Source organism: Schistocerca gregaria, chromosome 6, assembly GCF_023897955.1.
Source record: "Schistocerca gregaria isolate iqSchGreg1 chromosome 6, iqSchGreg1.2, whole genome shotgun sequence".
NCBI lineage: Eukaryota > Metazoa > Arthropoda > Insecta > Orthoptera > Acrididae > Schistocerca > Schistocerca gregaria.
This window is the reverse complement of record NC_064925.1, coordinates 192,143,112-192,164,848: the sequence shown is the minus strand read 5'-3', so window position 1 is coordinate 192,164,848 and position 21,737 is coordinate 192,143,112.

Below are 21,737 nucleotides of genomic sequence, written 5' to 3'. Positions count from 1 at the left end.
TTGTGTTTCTGGATTGGTACCAGTGTAGCAATATATGTTAATGTGTGCGACCAACTTACAGCGCAGATTGTTTCTTTCTGCTGTATACCTATATCACTATCTCTGCCTGGTGCTTCGTGGTACTGTGCTAGCGTCAGCTTAGGAAAAATTTTAATTTCTTCACCTTTTCTACTGTGATATAACAGCTCAAAAGAAGGGGTTGGAATTAATTTGTCATAAAAATTGTAAGAGTTGAAATTTAAGACCTACACTTAATGTCAGCAGCTAATTGTTTACTGTGTGCAGTTACATCTGCAAGACTGCATACATTTATGGATCAGACAGATACACGGCCGCAGTGTCATTTGTTGACATGCATGAGATATTGATGGTGGCAAGACATGCATGAGATGTCAGAAAATGTGCCTGTAACATTGGTATGACGTGCCTGCAAAGTCCGTATGAAATGTTTGTAACGTCTGTATGATGTTCACGCAATGTCGGTAGGACATGCGCTGTTGACCCACAATATCCTCACTACAGAGAACAAATTACTAGACTTATCCAATTGCTCAAAATGAGGAGTTGGGATTAATGTATTATAACAATTTCGTATGTGTTGAAATATGAAGACCTACACTTAACACAAATACACGTCTTGGGTTTGCCTCTGTATCATGTGTAATTCTCTCAATATTTCATTGATGCAACTGCTCGACATCTTCAGGTTCTGGTAGTCACTGTTGACACTGCTGCAAGACGCTACTGGACGCTACTGCAACACAACTGAAATACGGCTGCAAAGCAGCTGCAACAGATCTGTCAGGAAAGTCTGAAAATTCAGGAGCTAATTATTCACAATGTGCATTTACAACTGCACTGCACATGTCTTTTTTCATTAAGAATGGAGACACTTACACATCAGGCAGTTACGTCTACATTTTGGCCTATCCTACAAACTTTTCAATTTTTATGACCTGTGTGTGAAATTAATTACGGTTATCTCAGTATGGAGTAGAGAGCTGAACTTAAGACCAAATTGTTGGACGGGGGGGGGGGGGGGGGGGGTTCTCCCTGGCGAATGGCTGAGAGTATGATGATGACGTTGATGGGGAGGAGAGGGGAGTGAAAGTCGGTGACTTCGAAAATAACAAAGACAATTACCTCAGGACACCAGAAGTGCAGTTACTGAAATACTGTCATCGGAAAGTGCTGATATGAGTCTTTATTGAGCCACAGTGTACTCTGTATTCCTACTCAAGGTTGTCTGGTGAGTGGAATTACTGTGTGATGGTAAATGACGTATTAAAACAGTTTTACAGACAAATTAATAAAAATATTCGCCCCTCCTTGCAGCTTTAATTTCGTCGCTCTGCAAATGTTTTTTTTTTTCAGTATGACTTTAGCCTAATTACTTTGCAGGAGAAACTAAAGAAAGGTGTATGTGTGGCCAATGTAGTTGGACCGTCACCCATTTATGTTTCGTCATGCTCTCTAGTGGTGTTCTTGAGGCTAATATCTCCATTAGGCTAAACAGTGTTAGATGCAGAGGAAGTGATGTTCTGTCTAGCAAATCGTGTTAAGTATAATCTCAGATTTTAAAATGACTGTTGTGTCAATAACTAATATTTGTCACTCTTTTGCAACTAACTTAAAAATTACGTAGTATTGATGGTCTAGATTCAGGCTGTTGCCTGTGGTCTAAATTGGGGCTATAGCGAGATTCTGATTTTGTCAGTATGACTATCCTGTGCCGCTTAGGGTTCACAAATTTGCAAACAGGAGGATTTGGGAATCAATGGTTTCAGAGCCCCAGGGATATATCCAGCTACACCAACAAATCGTTGCTGTAGGTGACTGCTTGGAGTCGCAGAATGAAGCAGCAAAAAGCTATAGCTTATCGTTAGTACCACAGCATAACTATCAGGTACTACATTAAACCTCCCATCCTCTTCTGACAGTCCTACGCCGGTAACATCTGACGTGTCGGCCCCTGTAACTCAGGAGCCTCATTGAAACATGTCTACCTCGTGGCCCGTTAGTCCTAACGATATAGCTCCTGTGCCTACGGGAAACAAAGTAAAATGCAACAAAGGGCGTAAAGCCGTATTATCTACCCTGATAACTGGAAGTCCACACACAACAATGTAAAAAAAGTGCTACTCAAGAAAAAAAATCATACTACTTTTTCCAAACGAAACGGTGCGAAAAAGAAACTGATGAAAAAGAATGTGCAATCTCATGGAAAAAAATGAAGATAAAGAAAAGAAAAAGAAAAAAATACAAATTGAAATCGATGAAAAAAGCAAGAAGACATTTCAGGTGAACCATAGATAGGTGAACGGACCACGCCATTCGTTGAGTATGGGTTAAGTGACTAGACTTCCCTTTTGGAAGGAATAAGATGGACACTGATACTGTAGAATGCAGTTTTAGCAAGGGAATTTTTCTAATGACTCGAAAGCAGATATGTGTATAACATGTGGGCACAAAACGGACTTGCAAGGGCTGATGAATATATTTGTTACTTTCGTCAGTAGAATAGAATTTTTTTATGAAATTTAACCACACTTTCTGATAAAGCACAGTGATTCAAAAATTAAAAATATCACCTACGTTTTTCTACTATTTTACAAAGTATTACTGTCATTGTATTCTTCAAAAAACTTGTTTTTCCTTGGTTTTAATGAAATCTTTATGTTATCTCTGTTTTGTTCGTGTGCCTGTCTGTCCGTACGACTCTTAGGAGCCTTTTTCACAGGAATCGGTAGATGTAAAAAGTTGAAGTCTGCGGTCCTTGGCAAAGTAAAACATTTAAACTTCTAAGTCAATCCAATGAAACTCTCCCACGCACCTTGACTGCAAATTTGTATGTCAGTGTGGTGATTATACCTACTGTGCTGCTATTCAAGAACAGCATTCCAGGGTGTATTTTGTAACCGGATACCGCTCACCCACATACTTCTGTTGTGACATAACGTGGTTCACGGAGTGTCGACATGTTGCCTCACAGCTGCTCGATCGCCAAGTCTGTCTCCAATCGAGCTCATAAGGGACATCATCCGACGGTAACTCCAGCGTCATACACAGACAGCATTAACCGTCCCTGTACTGACCGACCAGTTGCGTCAGGTAGCCCACAAACTGAGGCCCGACACCTGTACAACACAATGCATGCACGTCTGGATGCTTGCATTCAACCTTCACGCTGTTACTCGTTTATTAATGCACCAATGTTTCACATTTCCAATGGGTTATCTCAAGCTTACGTTAACCTGTGATCTTGCAATGATAATCACTTACTTAAGCCACGTAAGCAAATGTATTCGCGGAATTTCATTGCTTTTCGCTAATTATTATTTGGTGTTGCAACTTTTTCTGTAATTGTATTTGGACGCTTGCAAACTCATTCACTAAAACTGTAGGGTGCGTCCCAATTACCTATAAGCATGAAGTTTGGCAATAGCCAATGGAAAAGTACAAGTAAACTCCGAAAGGTATTAATATGTAGTTGTACCACACAAAAAACGTATTTCATTTTCCATCCTTCTGTCTGTCAGTCTGTTAAGATCCATTTTTCCCAAGAACAGGTAGCGTAAGTGGTCCAATTCTTTTTCACATGGTGTGCTAATCGTCCCTGCTTGGTACAAAACTTTTTAGGTACGCCTATGTAATAAAAATAAAATCGTTAAATTGTAATTATGTCATGCAAAAAGTATTTGTACCTTTAGAATTTACATTGCTTTCATCACCCGTCAAAGGCGTAATAGTAAAATACACTGCTCAAAAAAATTTGGAATACTATTGTAATGTGGTAGTTTACGATACTGGAGATCTCATTGACCTAGGCACTACACACATTACCCAGTTAGAGTCCATGTACTGGACGCTGTTTATTGCTGGCATGCTTTGCAGGTGTTTCCCAGTCATGTAAGCATACCGTAGATGCAGTGTCACACCGCGAGCAGTCCAGTATCATCTATAACTTCTTCTAGTTTGTCAGCGCTGCAGTAACATAGCACGTAGAGAGTTACAACGTTTTGATAGAGTCAGGATAGTGGCATTACTTTCAGCATCCCATACACTGAAAGATGTTGCCCATCACCTACGTGTCACCCAAAGTGATGTGTCTAACTTGTGGAGAAAGTACAGAGAGCCGGGTCGTCCTCGTACGACAACACCAATGAAGGGTCGTTTCCTCCGTCAGATCGTTGGCGCCCATTATCAGCTCTCAGAAATATTGGAAATGACTTCTCCCAGGCAACAGGGATTCGTATATCAGAACAAACAGTGCATAGAAGATTTCATCTGGAATGAAGTCCAATGAGGAGTTTTGCTGTGAACCAACGGAACTGCCGAGTGACCTGGGCCTTTGCTCTTCAGCAAAGAATGCAGTAAGAATGGAGCAATGTCATGTTTGCTGACGAGACCAGGAATGATTTGCTACCGGACACTAGATTGGTTAGGGTTTGGAGCAGCACAAGACGACACCAGGAAGCCCTTTACGTTCAGGAAGTCCACCAGTTTCCTGACAGAAGTCTAATGTTCTGAGCGGCAACAATAATGGAACGGCAGACCCCTCTTAATTCTCATCTACTGCAATTTGACTGGTCCCAAATGGTTCCAAGAGGTCCTACAAACTAGTGTATGACCCTACAGATGTGAAGTTGGTAAAAACTTCATCCTAGTCTATGACAATGGGAGCAAGAAGTACTCTAGCAGTGTCACGGCCTCTTCAAAGATGCAACATCAACCGAATGCAAAGGCCTACACGACCCCCAGACATGAATGCAATTGAGCATGCATAAGGCCTGTTGAAGGTGACCATTTCACATCATCCGAATGCACCTGACAAAAACCTCACTGACGCTGCTATTGAGGAATGGGACCTCATACCCCACCATAGACTTGATGGTCCCATCCAGAGCATGCCTTGCAGTGTGGCAGAACTTCTTCTTGTGTGAGGAGGACATTTTATTAAAGACTGATAATTATCATCATGAGGTAAAGATTTTCACTGTTTTTGTCTTCGAGATATACACTTAGGAGAGAGTACTGTTTTGTAATCATTTTTTGTAACTAAACAAAATCGTTCTCGTTATCAAAAGGAAATATTAATACGGCATTCTACAAACCTCAATGAGTGTGATATAAGAAGTCATTGTAGTAAACTCTATGGCATTTCAAACTTTTGTTGGTTTGTGTATTTCTGTATGCAAACATAAAATTTGAGATTTGTCATGTTCTAAGAAGTAAACAAAAATATCTTATTAAATCTTCTCTCTCGAAATATGTAAAGTGAAGTCTCTGCTCACTTCTTTTTGTACATCCGGGGTAGACTCAAGAACTACTGTAGGGATTTTGCAATGGTTTTGGAAATCCCAGGACCAGCATCTTTCCAGTATCGATATTCATAACTGGCAAAAATCGACGACTTTGTCGATTCCCGGGTTGAATGAACTGTATTTACACATTCTTAAGCTTGCATGGAACCCACAGCGCTTGAGTACTTCTCGCTCTTGGCCCGTTTCTTCAACGATACCTCATTATTTTTTGGGCTGGCCGAGACAACTCGAAGTTGTATCAAGTTGCCGATAGATTTTGAAATCCAAAATAAGAAAAAACAATGTGCTAATGCAACATTTCACTATAATTTTATGTTGGTGCATACGTTGACAACGTTTTTGTTTGGGATGTTGGTACCCCGGTTGCTATGCATATATTTATCGACTCATTTTTTATTTGTAGTGCACTGTTGGTATCTGAGTGTACATATTGTCATTTTGTCATTTGAAGATAGTGAGTGGAGCTATTGACGGTAGAAAGTGAAGTGCCAAGCGAGAAATCGGGACATTCCGACATTTTTCTGGTTGAGTTCAGTAGAGGGGTGCCAAAAACTGAAACAAGCAGAAACATTTGCGTTGTTTATGAAGATGACGCCGTTGGGACAGAGCAATGCAAGAAAATGGTTTTCTCGTTTTAAGGTAGACCTTTTTCACATTAGTGACTCACCACCTTCAGGAAGATCAGTTAAAAGCATTAATCCACAACGATGTACTCGAGAACTGAAAAATGTGATTAACTGTTATCATTCCGCTTTCGTGCAACATCCGCATGCGGTGGGGAAGGTACAAAAATCGGGTAAATGGGTACTGCAAAAATCAGTGGCTGGCAGTAGGGTATGTGCATCTCTGTTTGCTCGTTGTCAGTTAGCTCGTGAACAATACCGACCATTCCTGTCCTATATCGGTACTGGTCACGAGAAACAGTGCCTTTATGCCAGTAAGACGGCGTGAAATGATTCTACTCTGCTATCACGCCCGCCCGCATTCTGATAGACTGACAAAAAAGACAATAAAGGAGTTGGGCTGGGAAGCCATACCGCATCCAAATTACTCACCTAATCTTGAGCCCTCAGATTTTCATATTTTCCACTCTATCCATCAAACTTCAAGGAACTTCCTGTCCGGATGAAAACGCGCTGTCAGCAGTTCTTCACCTCAAAATCGAGCGATTTCTACATTCGCGATATCGAAATGTTACCCAAACGTTAGCAGACTGTTGTAAATAGTGAAAGAGAATATATAGAATATATAGAATAAATAGAATAAATAGAATATATAGAATATATAGAATATATAGAATAGAATATATAGAATAAATAGTGAAAGAGAATATATCAGTGATGACTAAAATCTCTGTTATATGTATTTATACTATTTATGAAACTTGTAGGAAAATGCTGTGAACTTAATAGTTTCATCCAAGACACTTCAGAGTATTGTTTACTGCTACATTCCTCAATTTATCTTTAAGAGAACGTGAGTGGAAGCAGATGGCAGCGCAAATGTAAACCACTTCTCTCCTAGTTCACGCTTTCCGCAACTTCGTCGACGTGTGTTAGCGAGTTGCAATGGGATGGAATGGCGCGGCGTATGAGGCACGAGCGCGGCTACTGAGCAGCGCCCACCCCTTCTACCCCCCCCCTACTCCCCCCCCCCCAGATGGACGCCGGGACGCCGCGGCCGGCGCGCGTGGCGTCAGTCGCTCGGCCGACGCTTCGCTGTTGCCAGCTCCGTCTGCTTCACGGCGCCCTCAGTAGCTTCTGCCGCGGCGGTAGCGGTGACGGACGGCTAGGTAGGCAACCATCACGTCAGCTCTGCGCCTAGCTTGCTCGCTGCCAGGGTGCACTCAGGTGTCTGTGCGTTGTCCCATCAATGCTGCAAGGACACAGTTTCGCTGCAAATAATAGAAAATTGCATGCCATTAAAATGCTATGTCTACCAGATCCCCTAAAGAACTTATGTTTGCTATAGATAATAATAACGAGACAGTTCTTAACTTAGAAGGTTTTTATTAGAGGTTAGCTAATTGAAAATAAAAGTACCCTCAACTTTTCTGCTCCTCTGCATTTATTACAGATACCTGTCTTATCAGTTTTCGTTTTTTTCTTTGTTACATATACAATTTTCATAGTCTCAATTGGAGAAAATCGAACATAGAACTTTTAAGAACAGAAGACAACGTTAAATACGTAAATAGTTGTAAGACATCTGTATTTTTTATTAAATTCAGATAAGATGCAAACGAGTAACGTCAAATAACTCTGAATTAAAATGCCGTCTCATATACTAATGTTCGTCACTCCTAAGCTGTGATAAGCACATGAATAATTTGTAAGCCAATATGCATGTATTGTAGTTGTGTGAATGGTCATGCTTGGTTCTGCCTGCTAGCGTATCTTTACAATCCTGAAACCTGAAAATGCAATGCGTAGGCTGAGCTACAGTCTTGAACCGCGAGACCGCTCTGGTCGCAGGTTCAAATCCTGCCTCGGGCATGGATGTGTTTTACGTCCTTAGGTTAGTTAGGTTTAAGTAGTTCTAAGTTCTAGGGGACTGATGACCTCAAAAGTTAAGTCCCATAGTGCTCAGAGCCATTTGAACCTTTTTTTTCTTTTGCAATGCGTAACTCAACCAAAGTTTTATACATAAATGATGAACTGCCAGCTGCCTATCTAACCACAGCAGACAAATTTAATTTCATAAAAACATGCACATAGGAAGACGAGCAAGTTGTTCATCATAATTTCTGAAGTTTCGCAGTGATAATTCATAAAAGTACTATCTTTGTTGGCCAGCCGATGCTGCAGAGCGGTTCTAGGCGCTTCAGTCTGGAACCGCGCTGCTGCTACGGTCGCAGGTTCGATTCCTGCTTCGGGCATGCAAGTTTGTGGTGTCCTTAGGGTAGTTAAGTTTAAGTAGTTCTAAGTCTAGAGGACTGACGACCTCAGATGTTAAGTCCCATAGTGCTTAGAGCCATTTGAACCATTTTTTTCTATGTTTGATGAGGCAAAATATGCATCACGTACAATAGCTTGATATCGACTGCAAAGTATAGCTCAGAGGAAAAGACACGAGAATTTTAAAGTAATAGCAAGGGACTACAAAAGACTCTGTTGAATGTTTTTGTAGAAAAAAAATATAGTTGCATTTAAGGTGTCGTTTATCCATCACATGGTATACAGCTTACGTACATTTTGCACGCCATATAAAAGTCGAAACTTGTGAAACGTTTGCACAAGTGGAAATTAAGGCACCATGGGAAATATTGAAAGAAGATCATTAAATAAGACTGTGACAAATTTATATGCTCGAATACCGCATTGATCAGGGGAAAACCGAATCATCCAGCGTAAAAGTTGCTGCTATAACATCTTGAACGTAGAATGCACTTGCTAAATTTCGGAAAATAGTGTGAATTTCACCTCGTCAAGCTTTGCAATACAAACCAGTGAATAGGCACGCATTATTAACATCATACAAGGTGTTTGAAAAATGACCGGTATATTTGAAACGGCAATACAAACTAAACGAGCAGCGATAGAAATACACAGGTTGTTGCAATATGCTTGGGACAACAGTACATTTTCAGTCAGACAAACTTTCGAAATTACAGTAGTTACAATTGTCAACAACAGATGGCGCTGCGGTCTGGAAAACTCTATAGTGCGATATTTTCCACATATCCGCCATGCGTAGCAATAATATGGCATAGTCTCTGAATGAAATTACCCGAAACCTTTGACGACATGTCTGGCGGAATGGCTTCACATGCAGATGAGATGTACTGCTTCAGCTGTTCAATTGTTTCTGGATTCTGGCGGTACACCTGGTCTTTCAAGTGCCCCCACAGAAAGACGTCACAGGGGTTCATCTCTGGCGAATATGGAGGCCAATCCACGCCGCCTCCTGTATGTTTCGGATAGCCCAAAGCAATCACACGATCATCGAAATATTCATTCAGGAAATCAAAGACGTCGGCCGTGCGATGTGGCCGGGCACCACCATGCATACCCCACGAGGTGTTCGCAGTGTCGTCTAAGGCAGTTTGTACCGCCACAAATTCACGAAGAATGTCCAGATAGCGTGATGCAGTAATCGTTTCGGATCTGAAAAATTAGCCAATGATTCCTTTGGAAGAAATGGCGGCCCAGACCAGTACTTTTTGAGGATGCAGGGACGATGGGACTGCAACATGGGGCTTTTCGGTTCCCCATATGCGCCAGTTCTGTTTAGTGACGAAGCGGTCCAGGTAAAAATAAGCTTCGTCAGTAAACCAAATGCTGCCCACATGCATATCGCCGTCATCAATCCTGTGCACTATATCGTTAGCGAATGTCTCTCTTGCAGCAATGGTAGCGGCGCTGAGGGGTTGCCGCGTTTGAACTTTGTACGGATAGAGGTGTAAACTCTGGCGCATTAGACGATACGTGGACGTTGGCGTCATTTGGACCGCAGCTACAACACGGCGAACGGAAACCCGAGGCCGCTGTTGGATCACCTGCTGCACTAGCTGCGCGTTGCCCTCTGTGGTTGCCGTACGCGGTCACCCTACCTTTCCAGCACGTTCATCCGTCACGTTCCCAGTCCGTTGAAATTTTTCAAACAGATCCTTTATTGTATCGCTTTTCGGTCCTTTGGTTACATGAAACCTCCGTTGAAAACTTCGTCTTGTTGCAACAACACTGTTTTCTAGGCTGTGGAATTCCAACACCAGAAAAATCCTCTGTTCTAAGGAATAAACCATGTTGTCCACAGCACACTTGCACGTTGTGAACAGCACACGCTTACAGCAGAAAGACGACGTACAGAATGGCGCACCCACAGACTGCGTTGTCTTCTATATCTTTTACATCACTTGCAGCGCCATCTGTTGTTGAAAATTGTAATTACTGTAATTTCGAAAGTTTGTCCGCCTGAAAATGTACTGTTGTCCCAAGGATATTGCAACAAACGGTGTATTTCTATCGCTGCTCTTTTAGTTTTTATTTCCGTTTCAAATATACCGGTCATATTTGAAACACCCTGTATGTACAATTGAATAACAGATACTAACTTCAGCTGCACTCACATCTTACGCGACTTTGAAGAATCTTAGCACACCAGTGCACATCAGGTCACTGCGCCCGATTCGGCTCTCTTTTTAAGAACAATGTGTTGGTGATTCAAACACACTGGGATCTCTAAGACCACGTACCACGCTTCTCCTGCACTGACTCGGGAATACCGGAACTTCAAAGAGTATCCTTCTGTCACATTACCGTACGCGTCGAAGGCAGTTGCATTTCAGAAATCGATAACTCGCTACAGAATATAGTTTTTTAAGAGCGTTTGTGCTTTTACAACACACAAAAGAATTCAGTATTGAAAGTCATGAATGTGACAGAAAACTTCTACAGTTTTCAATAATAAATTGACGTTATGCTCTGCAGTAAACTAATTAAAATCAATCGATGTATTACGCTACACATCCAATGAATTAGCTAAAAAATTCAGATCTTGCCACTAAATAACTACCTGTTACATAAGAAACTTCACGGTTCTTAACATATTGCCGGCATCTGTGACTGAGCGGTTCTAGGCTTTTCAGTCCGGAACCATGCGGCTGCTGCTGTCGCAGTTTCGAATCCTGCCTCGGGCATGTATGTATGAATGTAGAAATCACTTGGTTTTGAGGTTAGTTAGGTGCAAGTGGTTCTAAGTCTAGGGGGCTGATGACCTCAGATGTCAAGTCCCGCAGTGATTAGAGCCATTTTAACCATCTTAACATATTAAAGAGCCTGATAATACAGATTTATTAGTAATAGTTTATAAAATCTCTTGTATTGGGTGCAACAGACTGTATGTTGGTTATACAGGGAGGTCTATGAAAGCTAAGCTGAATGAGAATGAGCGTTTCTGGAGACTACACAAGTCATATTGTGCTTTTGCTAAACGTATGATGAATGAGGTTAGTAAATACAAAGTCGGAATAAAATGCTACGTATACCGAACAAAGGAAAAAATTAAACTAGTAAAGGTACTAAGCATATAGCTCAAAGCCCCAACCTGCTTCTAAACGTTACAGCTGAGCTCATCATCACTCTTAAGCTCCGCTTAATTCAATCAATCAGTCATATTCTCGCGGATCTAATCCGAAGGCACATTAAACACCTAGTTTCGTGGCCAAATATGGTGTGTGTTGATAAAATCACATTCAACACAGTTAACTCGTGAACTGAATAGGCCCAGAGAGGCCCTTATGGTGTCTACGTATTTTAGCCCTTGTTCTAAAAACTGAAAGTTTCTTAACTACTGGTCTAGATAAGCTAGACGTGCACTAAAGGCAGTATAGATGACGTTCTCATGCAGACATTACCTGCGAACAGCAAAGTTGTAACGGACAGTCTAAAACGCACACTGAAAGCCACTATGAAATAAATGGCAAATCAAACTACTTATTATACACGTGCGCGTCAACCGATAAAGGTTTCTCCAACAAAGATAAACTTTGTGATGGATATTTTCTACTGTCCGGATGATCTACTTTATATTTAATATACGGTTGGCTTTGAAGAAAACGATGGGTAATTAATTATTTTATTTTAGATTTAGTTCACCATTCCTTTTCTTAATAAACTTTTGTTATTATCTTATGAACCTACTTAGTTAATTTAATATTGTCAACTGGAAATAATTCAGCACTTGATGCACTGCATTGTGGCTTGTTGTTCTGATGTGTAGGTAATAAACATGGAAATCACCGTTTCAGTTTTAAGGCTTTTATTTTTTAAGGTAACGACCAGTTTCGAGCTAACGAATGTTCATCGTGAGGTACAGTTACTGAAAACAAGTAAGAGAAGTGCATTAAAAATGATCTTTACATACACTTGTATGCATAAAATATTGAAAACTATTGCGGACTGTCATATTTAGAATTCTAATAGCAGTCGGGCTGATTACTGTGAAACGTGGGAGAGGTATACGTCGCAATACAAAGGCGACAACAAATAATAAAACAGAAACTGCCTAGGTGAAGAGGAATGGTATCGGATATAGGGCAGAGGCGACCACCATAAGCGAACGCAGAGCACGGAGTGGCGGACAGGAAGGAAGGAGCTAAATTGGTAAACTTCGGTGCGACGACATTGTGGCCACCAGTTACGAGGCCAGGAAGTGAATAGCATGAAACCCACTGAATCGACCGTTCACTTCTAAACCGACAATTTTAAATGCAGACTAGAAGTCAAAATATTATGAAATGATGCAAACAACCAGAAATGTTTACAGGAAAGTGTTTGTACGCACCTTTTGCTGTGTTCACTTCACTGTGTGAAGATACTGTGATGGTCAGCGTGACGATCGCATAAAAGTGAGATGCAAAACCTCGGGGCAAAAGTCTTATAATAATCGCGCCCACTGGTAGTAGAAAACAGAAATCAATAACTTATACGATTCACCGCGACTCGTGACAATCGTATCTGGCAGATATAAGTTCTTTCCTCTCCATTTCAACAAGTAATGAATTAAAAAACAAAGTGTGAGGTTTGTTGTCGTTATGCGTTGTGTTACATTCGTGATATGTGATCGTTTCTTTTTCTTCTCGACACTGGTTGCAGCATACATGTGTTACAGATCAATACTTTCTATAACTATTTGCATTAATTGCTTCAGTCTTCCTTTTTGTGGATAGTGTCCTCTCTGGGGTAAAAAAAATTTCATATGCGAGTCATCAGCCATTTAGATTAGAAATGGAAAAAAAATTGTTAAGTACAATAATATACATCTACATCTACTTAAATATTACGCAAGCTAACGTACGGAGCGTAGCGGAGGGTACCCTGTACCTCTACTAGTAATTTCCTTTCCTTTTCCTCTTGCAAACATAACAAGGGTAAAACGACTGTCTGTATGTCGTCGTATGAGCCCTAATCTCTGGAATCTTATCTTCGTGGTCCTTATGCGCAATCTATGTAGGTGGCAGTAGTATCGTTCGGTAGACAGCTTCAAATGCCAGTTCTCTAAATTTTCTCAATAGTATTTCTTGAAATGAACGTCGCCTTCAGTCCAAAGATACCCATTTGAGTTCCCGAAGCATCTCCGTAACACTTACGTGTTTTCAGAATCTACAAGTAACAAATCTAGCAGACCGCCTCTGAATTACTTCGATTTATTCCCTCAAACCGACCCGGTACGGATCCCAAACACTCGAGCAGTACTCACGGGTAGGCCGCACCAACGTCCCATTTGCGGTCTCCCTTACAGATGAACCACTATTTCCTAAAATTCTCTCAATAAACCAAAGTCGACTATTCGCCTTCTCCTACCAGAGATATCATATGTTCGTTCCATTTAATATCGCTTTGAAACGTTACTCCCAGATGCTTAAACGACTTGCCTTTGTCAAGCGAGACCCTAGTAGCACTGTAACCGTAAATTACAGGTTTGCTCTTCTCACTTATCCACGTTAAATTACAGTTTGCTACATTAGAGCTAGCTACCAATCACCTAGCTACCATTCACCGCGTCATCTAGAAATTTTGTCTGTCGTCTTGTATTTTCCTACAGTCACTCAACTTCGACACTTTACAGTACACGACGGCATTATCAGCAACAACCACAGATTGCTGCCGAGCCTCTCCGCCAAATCATTTATGTATATAGAGAACCACTGCGGTCCTAACACACATCTCTGTGGCGCTCATGACGATACCCTTGTCTGTGATGAACACTCGCGGTCGAGGACAACATACTGGGTTCTGTTACTTAAGAAGTCTTCGAGCCACTCACATATCTGTTACCATATTCCATTTTCTCATACCTTCGTTAACAACCTGCAATGGGGCAGCGTGTCAAATGCTTTTCGGAAATCTAGAAATATGGAATATTCCAGTTTGCTCTTCATCCATATTTCGCAGTATATCATGTGAGAAAAGGGCAAGTTGAGATTCACACGAGCGATGCATTCTAAAACCATGCTGATTCGTGCACTCCCCAGTCTCAAGAAAGTTTATTGTACTCGAACTGAGTAATCCGAAGTTACGTGTACGATGAGACAAAACATTATGACCACTGCATCCCACCCCGAGACTGACGTTGTCAGAACTTGACGCGCTCAGGTAAGTTTGTAAGCAGCACAAAAGTGAATGGTGATCATTCTAGTGATGATAAGCTCGCAAATGGGGAAGTACAGTGACTCTGAAAAAGAGCGTATTGTTGTTGTCAAGCCCCTGGAAATTAGCAACCGGAAACGGTGAACCTGGCCGGCTGTTCTCGTGCACTTTTGATGAGCGTATTACGAAAGTGACTGAAGAACGGGGAAGCCAATATCAGGCGACAAGGTGTCAGAAGCCCACATCTCATCATACAACAAGGAGGTCGATGGCTTGCCAATATGTAAATCAGGATAGGCGGCGACTTACGGCAATTCAGACGACAAACTATGGTGCTGGTACAATCGCAGCAGTTTCGTACCATATCGCTCAGCGGAATTCGTTGAATACGTTCAGGAGCGGACGGCTCATAAGTCTGTGGCATCCTCAAATACGGTTGCAGCGGACACGTGATTATCAAGATCTGACCACGGATCAGTGTAAACGTGTCGCCTGTTCGCATGATTCAAGTTCCTTGTTTCTCAAGGTCGACAGCTGTTTCTAGGTACGCCGTCATCCAGGCAAACGACTCCCCGAAACATGCACTGCCCTATGGACACAGGCCGCCAGAGCAGTTTTATTCAGTGGGGGGATGTTCACATGAGATTCCATGGCACCTGTGTTGCTAATCGACGGCACCATGACAGCTATAGACTACGTGAACCTGGCTACGGACCACCTATATCCCTTCATCGCTGATGTTATCGTGCTGGAAAATACCATTGCTGTAGTGGAAGCCCTATGGCGACGGCATCTTATATCTCAGCACTGTATGCTGATGATGGAATCCGGTTTATGGAAAATGAAAGTCTACAGTTTATTAGCCACTGTTTCTTTACTGATTTCGCAATGACACTGGTTTCACACATGCACTATTGACTTGTGAAAGAGTACAATCGAAGTGTTTTAAGACATGCTATTGCATAAGAATGCTGAAGATTATATGATGATGTGACAAAAAATGAAGTAGATCTTGGTAGAATTAGGGACGATGAGAATATGTGAAACACTATGTACCTAGTCGTTATAAGCAGTGCTCTTGTGATAAAAAAAAATAGTTTGGGTAGTGGGGATGGTTCTATGACACTTGATATAATGCACAACAGTTACTAAAAATATCAGTATAGCTGAATATTTATTTAAATTTACGACTACATTGTAATAAAAATTATCTAGCGTTATAACAGTTTCATGTTCATGGCTGCTGTTGTCTTCACACCTTCCCACTTTACGTTAAGTACTTGAAGGTCAGTTTTTGTCTCAAAAACATTGAAAGGTTTAGTCTTTTTCGTGACTTTAAAGATAATGTGAAAATATTTGCTGCCACCTCCTGTCCATTTTTAAAAGCTGTAATGGAAGCATTATCCAAAGTCTTCTCTTTAGCACAAATTGTTATTTGGACAGCAGTTTGAACAGCGGAACTTTATGTTTAAACACATTTTATGCAATTAAATCGTACCTTCTTTTCTGGATTCATCTGAAGATGACACAGACACAGTAGCCCAATGTTGTGTAATGTTCATTTCTTGTTTATTACTTTCTGTCCACTAATTTTCAAATGATTTGTAAATTTTGCAACCAGATTTATTGTTTGAAGTGATTAGCGTGTCATTTCTCTACAAAGAGAGGTTTATTGATCCAAAGTCCAACATTTTGTACAATCGTGTGACTTGCTATTGTACACACGTTCGTGGACTGTACTTTCACACGTTGGTTTCGTGTTTAGGCGTACATTTTCACTTTTACTATCCAACGACGACTTCGAAATTGCTAATATTTCAGTCGCACAAGAACCGTTGGCAAGTTCTAGCTTTTTAGATGCAGGATAACGATTTAAATAGTTTCTTATTTTGCTACTCATCTTGCATTGACATGAAAGGTAACTTGCAACGAAGGGGAAGTCACACCGTATAATCAAGCATACAACCAACAAGAAGGGAACATTGAGTGAATAATCAAGTATGCCATGCCCCGTGTGCCGACTCACTAGTACAACACAGGAAAGTAGACTCACTGACTGGCTGCCACGGACTCTATTGTCCGGAACGATTGCCTTCTGCTTCGAAACTTTCCAAACACTTATATGCATCACTTTTCTCACCACAGAGAGCACTGGCATCGTGCATATTGCTCCTACCAACAAGAACAAAAGAAATAAATCCGATTTGCATCCTTAAAATATTTATAAGCTCTCATCGTGAAGAAGTTACTTTTCGGGCAGAGAAGTTTAGAGTTACGCATCCCGCAGCGTTTCTCCACAAAAAGAGCTCTGAGTTATAAGTAACGTGTGGCTATTTACGGAGGTCCAATGTCGTCTGTAATTATCGTATAGCGGCGAAACTTGGTAGATATGCTAGAGTTCATGCCGAACCGAATTACGATGGAAACATTAGTCACAATTTCGACCAGTAGGAGAAAGTCTAACTCTCTGCACCTTCTTGTAGAAGTTTTCAGTGCTCACATAGAACAGATTGTGTAAGCAACAGTTAATAATGTTTGTTGTTTTCTGCCCATGTCTCATTCCTAATCCATTACACATCGAAAAAATTCTATACCTGTTTCTTATATTCAGAGGGCCAGATCTGCAACAAAACCGGAACTGATTTTTTCCAGTGTAAATCGGTTGTGCATTAAGGCATTAGAATATTAGCAAGGCCGGACAGTGTGGCATTGCGCTTCTAGGCGCTACAGCCTGGAACCGAGCGACTGCTACGGTCGCAGGTTCGAATCCTGCCTCGGGCATGGATGTGTGTGATCTCCTTAGGTTAGTTAGGTTTAATTAGTTGTAAGTTCTAGGCGACTGATGACCTCAGAAGTTAAGTCGCATAGTGCTCAGAGCCATTTATTTACCACGTTTAGCTGCCATACGACAGTAACAGCCCACATTGGACCTCAGTGAGTTGCTGCATTTTAATTTTAACTAGCCATTAAAAGACGGCACAAACTGATAGGACCTATGTTAGTGATGTGATGGTTAGTAAAGTACTACGAAACATCCGAGAGCCCTATGTTCAAGGTGTTTTCCAAATAGATTGAGGGGACTGATGACCATAGATGTTAAGTCCCATAGTGCTCAGAGCCAATCATTTGAGCCAAATAGATTGACACTCTAACGTTTGTACCTATTGCGAAAACCAATTTATTTACCACGATCGCTACGTTAACACAATTACTGGAGTACTAGTTTCCGCAATATGTACTGCCATCTTCAGATTCATAAAACTGGGGAGTGATATTTGGATTGTACAATGCTTAAATCACTCTGTCATATTTTGTCTAAACAAAATGCTTAAATGCCTCGACTTTCTTATGCTTTTATGGGCAGCAGAAATTTATAGATTGCCTCCTACTCTGAATAATCATGTCAGGTGACCATCCTGACATTACCCAAACCATGATAACGTCGGCACCATATTGTATTCTTTGAGAAATGGATGTAGAATTTTCTAAGAAGTTTCAAAAATGCGACTAAATGGAGACGGACATCTACTGCCTCTCAGTACCTGTCTAATTGCTATTCTGTTGAGCAAAATCTAGTCTTGTCGTTCAATGTACCGCAGTTTACATGAATTCACATCGCTATCTTCATATTAAAAAACTGGCGCTGAGACCCACGTGCATAGCCAACCACTACACGAGCGACCTCTGTCGAGTATGGCACCCTCTTAGAACAAGGGTACACCTATGAGGGATGCGCAAATTCGTAATGATGATACTACATGCGCGCTCTCTGTCGGAATGCAGGTTTATGGAATTATAACCCAGATGTCAACTTACTAAAACTGTCGTTGTGTGTCACTAGTCATAAAAATTTTCCGTTCTTTAGGTATTAAAAATATCACAGGGTCCCACGCCTTATTCAGTTCAATGCAGCCATCATGATTCATACGATCTTAACCCAAACTTATTTTCACCGATTCCTTTTTAATTGCTGTGGGTGAGTTAATGGGCTGCGAAAGGTGTGTACGTCGAATACGTTACTGGCACTTTTCAGGTACTGTGAGTATCGTCTGACCAATATAAGTTTTGCCACACTGGCAAGGTGTTCTGCAATTTCCAGCCTCCGCATTCCCAAACTGTCCTTTACCGAACGTATAAGAGCACGCGTCTTAGTAGGTGGCCGAAAGGCTACTTAGAAGAAGTGTTTCCTTAGGGTTCTGCCTAATTTCGGTGAAATATTGCCCAAATATAGTCTTGAACTTCGTCTCTTGCGCATGTGGGCGGTCACGTGGTAAGAAGTCGACGCCCCCCGGCTGGAGTCCCGAACTTCAAAATGGTTCAAATGGCTTTAAGCACTATGGGACTTGACGTCTGAGGTCATCAGTCCCCTAGAACTTAGAACTACTTAAACCTAACCAATCTAAGGACATCACACACACCTATGCCCGAGGCAGGATTCTAACCTGCGACCGTAGCAGCAGCGCGCCTAGAACCGCTCGGTCACAGCGGCCGGCTCCGAATTTCATGGAATGCTCTTTACGCTTGGAAAATCTCAAGATTCAAAGTCCTGTGTGCCTGGTCTCCTGGTTTATCTGGCCGATAACGTTTTCCGCTGCACGTCCTCGATTATTCCTCAGCACGTTCATACTTCATGTTTAGCCCACAAATTAATGATACATTCACAGTCTTTTCTCCTCGTAAGACAGTTATTTCGTAGATTTGTGGCACGTTTTCACTAGACCAGCAGGCAAAACAAGTTGTACCATTACTGGCTTGGCTGCAAAGCCTACGATCACTCCTGTTTTAATCGTGACTTATTCACCAAAACATTACCACCGACAAGACTTTTTTTTCTTCAAGGTACATTATGACTACTAGGGCCCGCCATCTTATTACATTATGCAGTCCGTAGTGCTCCACAAAGACCTCTCAGCCGTCACCAATGGCACCCACTGCATAGTAAAATCGTGCTACGCAGTTGAGGTCATGGGCATGTAGCCTATGCAGCACCACATGGAGGTGAGGCTGCGTGGAGTTCTTTTGTCTGCTCTTTGATATTGTCTTTTATTTACTTACTGCAATTATAATTCTTTTATTAAGAAACGCAAATGAAGTAAGAAATTACAAATTTATAGCATATTTTAAGAGTAGATCAAGAAAAGGACGGGAAAAAGGTCTTGTAGATGCTCTTTCACCAACACTAATAGGGTAAGAGGACTTAAATTTCAAGCACAGCGTCTTGATGCTACTCACGTTTGTATTCCAGAAGAACATCACTCCTCTGAAAGACTCGATCTGTTCAGTTCATGCGAGTCTAATGTATGTAGGCGTTGTTTGTTTGCGTTCTGTGTATGTTAATGTTTGTTAGGGTAAAATATGACTACAAAATTGTTAAGGCTTTCGTGGCCACTTGTTGACAAGGCTTCTGTCTCGGGTTCTCCGGCCGACGTTCATCTAATGATTTTACTGACCTTTCGCCAGCACGGGTTGCTGGCATTGTCAGAGCTACACACTCCATTGCCGATGGTGGACTGGAGCCGAGCTTGCAGCCGCAGACTATATGTACCTGGCGAGCCAAAGTCCGAGGGCTTCTCCTCGGTCATTTCCGATGATGTTCTCCTCTTGCTACCTGCGAGGGTCTTTCGCTGCGGTACCGGAAGGCTTTCCTCTTTCTTGTTGAAACTGTTCGTGTGTTTTTCTTTTTGTACAGCTTCTCTGAACAAGCACGTGTGATAGTGCTTCTCTACAGCCAGAACTTCCGAGTCGGCGAATTTTATTAAGTAGTCTCACTCAGTGCTTGCTCTGCCACGCACAATTTCTCCACTTGCCCAACCTGCAATGTCGCTTATTTTCTTTGATCCTGGTGTTGACTTATCGTCCAGTTATTCCGACATAAACTTTTCCGCATGTGCATGGTATACGGTACATTCCCGACATTGCAAGTGGGTCCCGTTTCTCCTTTGCCGATCTAAGACACACTTAGACCTTCCCTGTTGGTTTGAAAATCGTCTTTTCGCCATGTTTGCGCAATATAAGGACGATTCTGTCCGTCACTCTCTTAATGTATGGCAGAAAGGCCGTACCCGACGTTTCTTTTTATGATTCCTTACTTCGCCGAGTGTTTGGCTCTGTTACACTTCTAATATAATTTGTGGAGTACCCATTGTTCCTCAGAACACTATCAAGGTGTTGCATTTCGCGTCTGACGTGCTGTGTCTCACATATTCGTTCTGCTCGCGTTACGAGCGTATCAATCATGCCTCTTTTCTGGCTTGGGTGGTGGTTTGATAGTTTGTGCAGGTATCGGTCCGTGTGTATCGGTTTTCGCTACACGCTATGTCCCCGGTTTTCGCCATGCCTTGTGACCAGCACATCTAGAAATGGCAGTTTTTGGGCTTCTTCCATAGCAAATTTTATGTTGGCGTGGAGGCTGTTCAAGTGTTTTAGGAAGATATAAGCGGCGTTCAAAAACAAACGAGCCGGAGGCGTAATTACGGAAAGCAGTACCTGTATGCTAGAAGTATTGTCCCAGGCTGTTGAGACACTTGTCCCGCTGTGACACAAGGCGGTGAATGGCTCTCTGATAAAATTCCTGGGGATGCTACGTTAACCAGTTCTGCACGTACAACCAGACATCGTCGTCCTAGATGAATCGTTAGCCCCTGAGAGCCTTTTTAGGCGGACCAGACATGGCTTTATCACAGGGAAAGAGGTCCGGACTGTATGGAGGGTAGTGGAAAACCTCCCATTTAAATTTCTGCAGCGTTTTGATTTGATCGCTTGGCGAAAGGCGCGGTAACAGAGAGCTGGCTGGTCTCTGTAATAAAAAACTGAGTGAAGGAATCAACGACGAATTTCGACGGATGTCATATGACGTTCCCTACGACCAAATACAACGAACAATAACGAACAAAATAAAAGAAAAGGCTAGTGTCTTTGATTTGAAATCAAACGTCATCCATGCCGGGTTCGAACTCTGCTATTGCTTGAATTTTGATTAATAATCAGCATAGGCGGCCAAAGGCTTCCGGAATTATAAGCCACTTAATTCTGCCAACGGCCTTGTCAAAGAGGCCGGAGGAGTGGACATAAGTTCAGAGCACTCTCTTATTTCTGGGTGGGAAACTGCACCCAAAAGGTGGAAGAATAGCCAATGATCCACGGCACGACGATGCAGAAGGAATGAAAACTACTGCATTAAAGACACACAACGTTATCCACAGAACATGAAGCCTGTAATTGTATAAGAGCCATGATGATCTCTCCGTTGCCAAAAGATTAGAGAGTAGCCGCCAATCAGTTCTGAAGGAGGTAACTGCCAACGGGGAGCTGACTATGAGAAAAA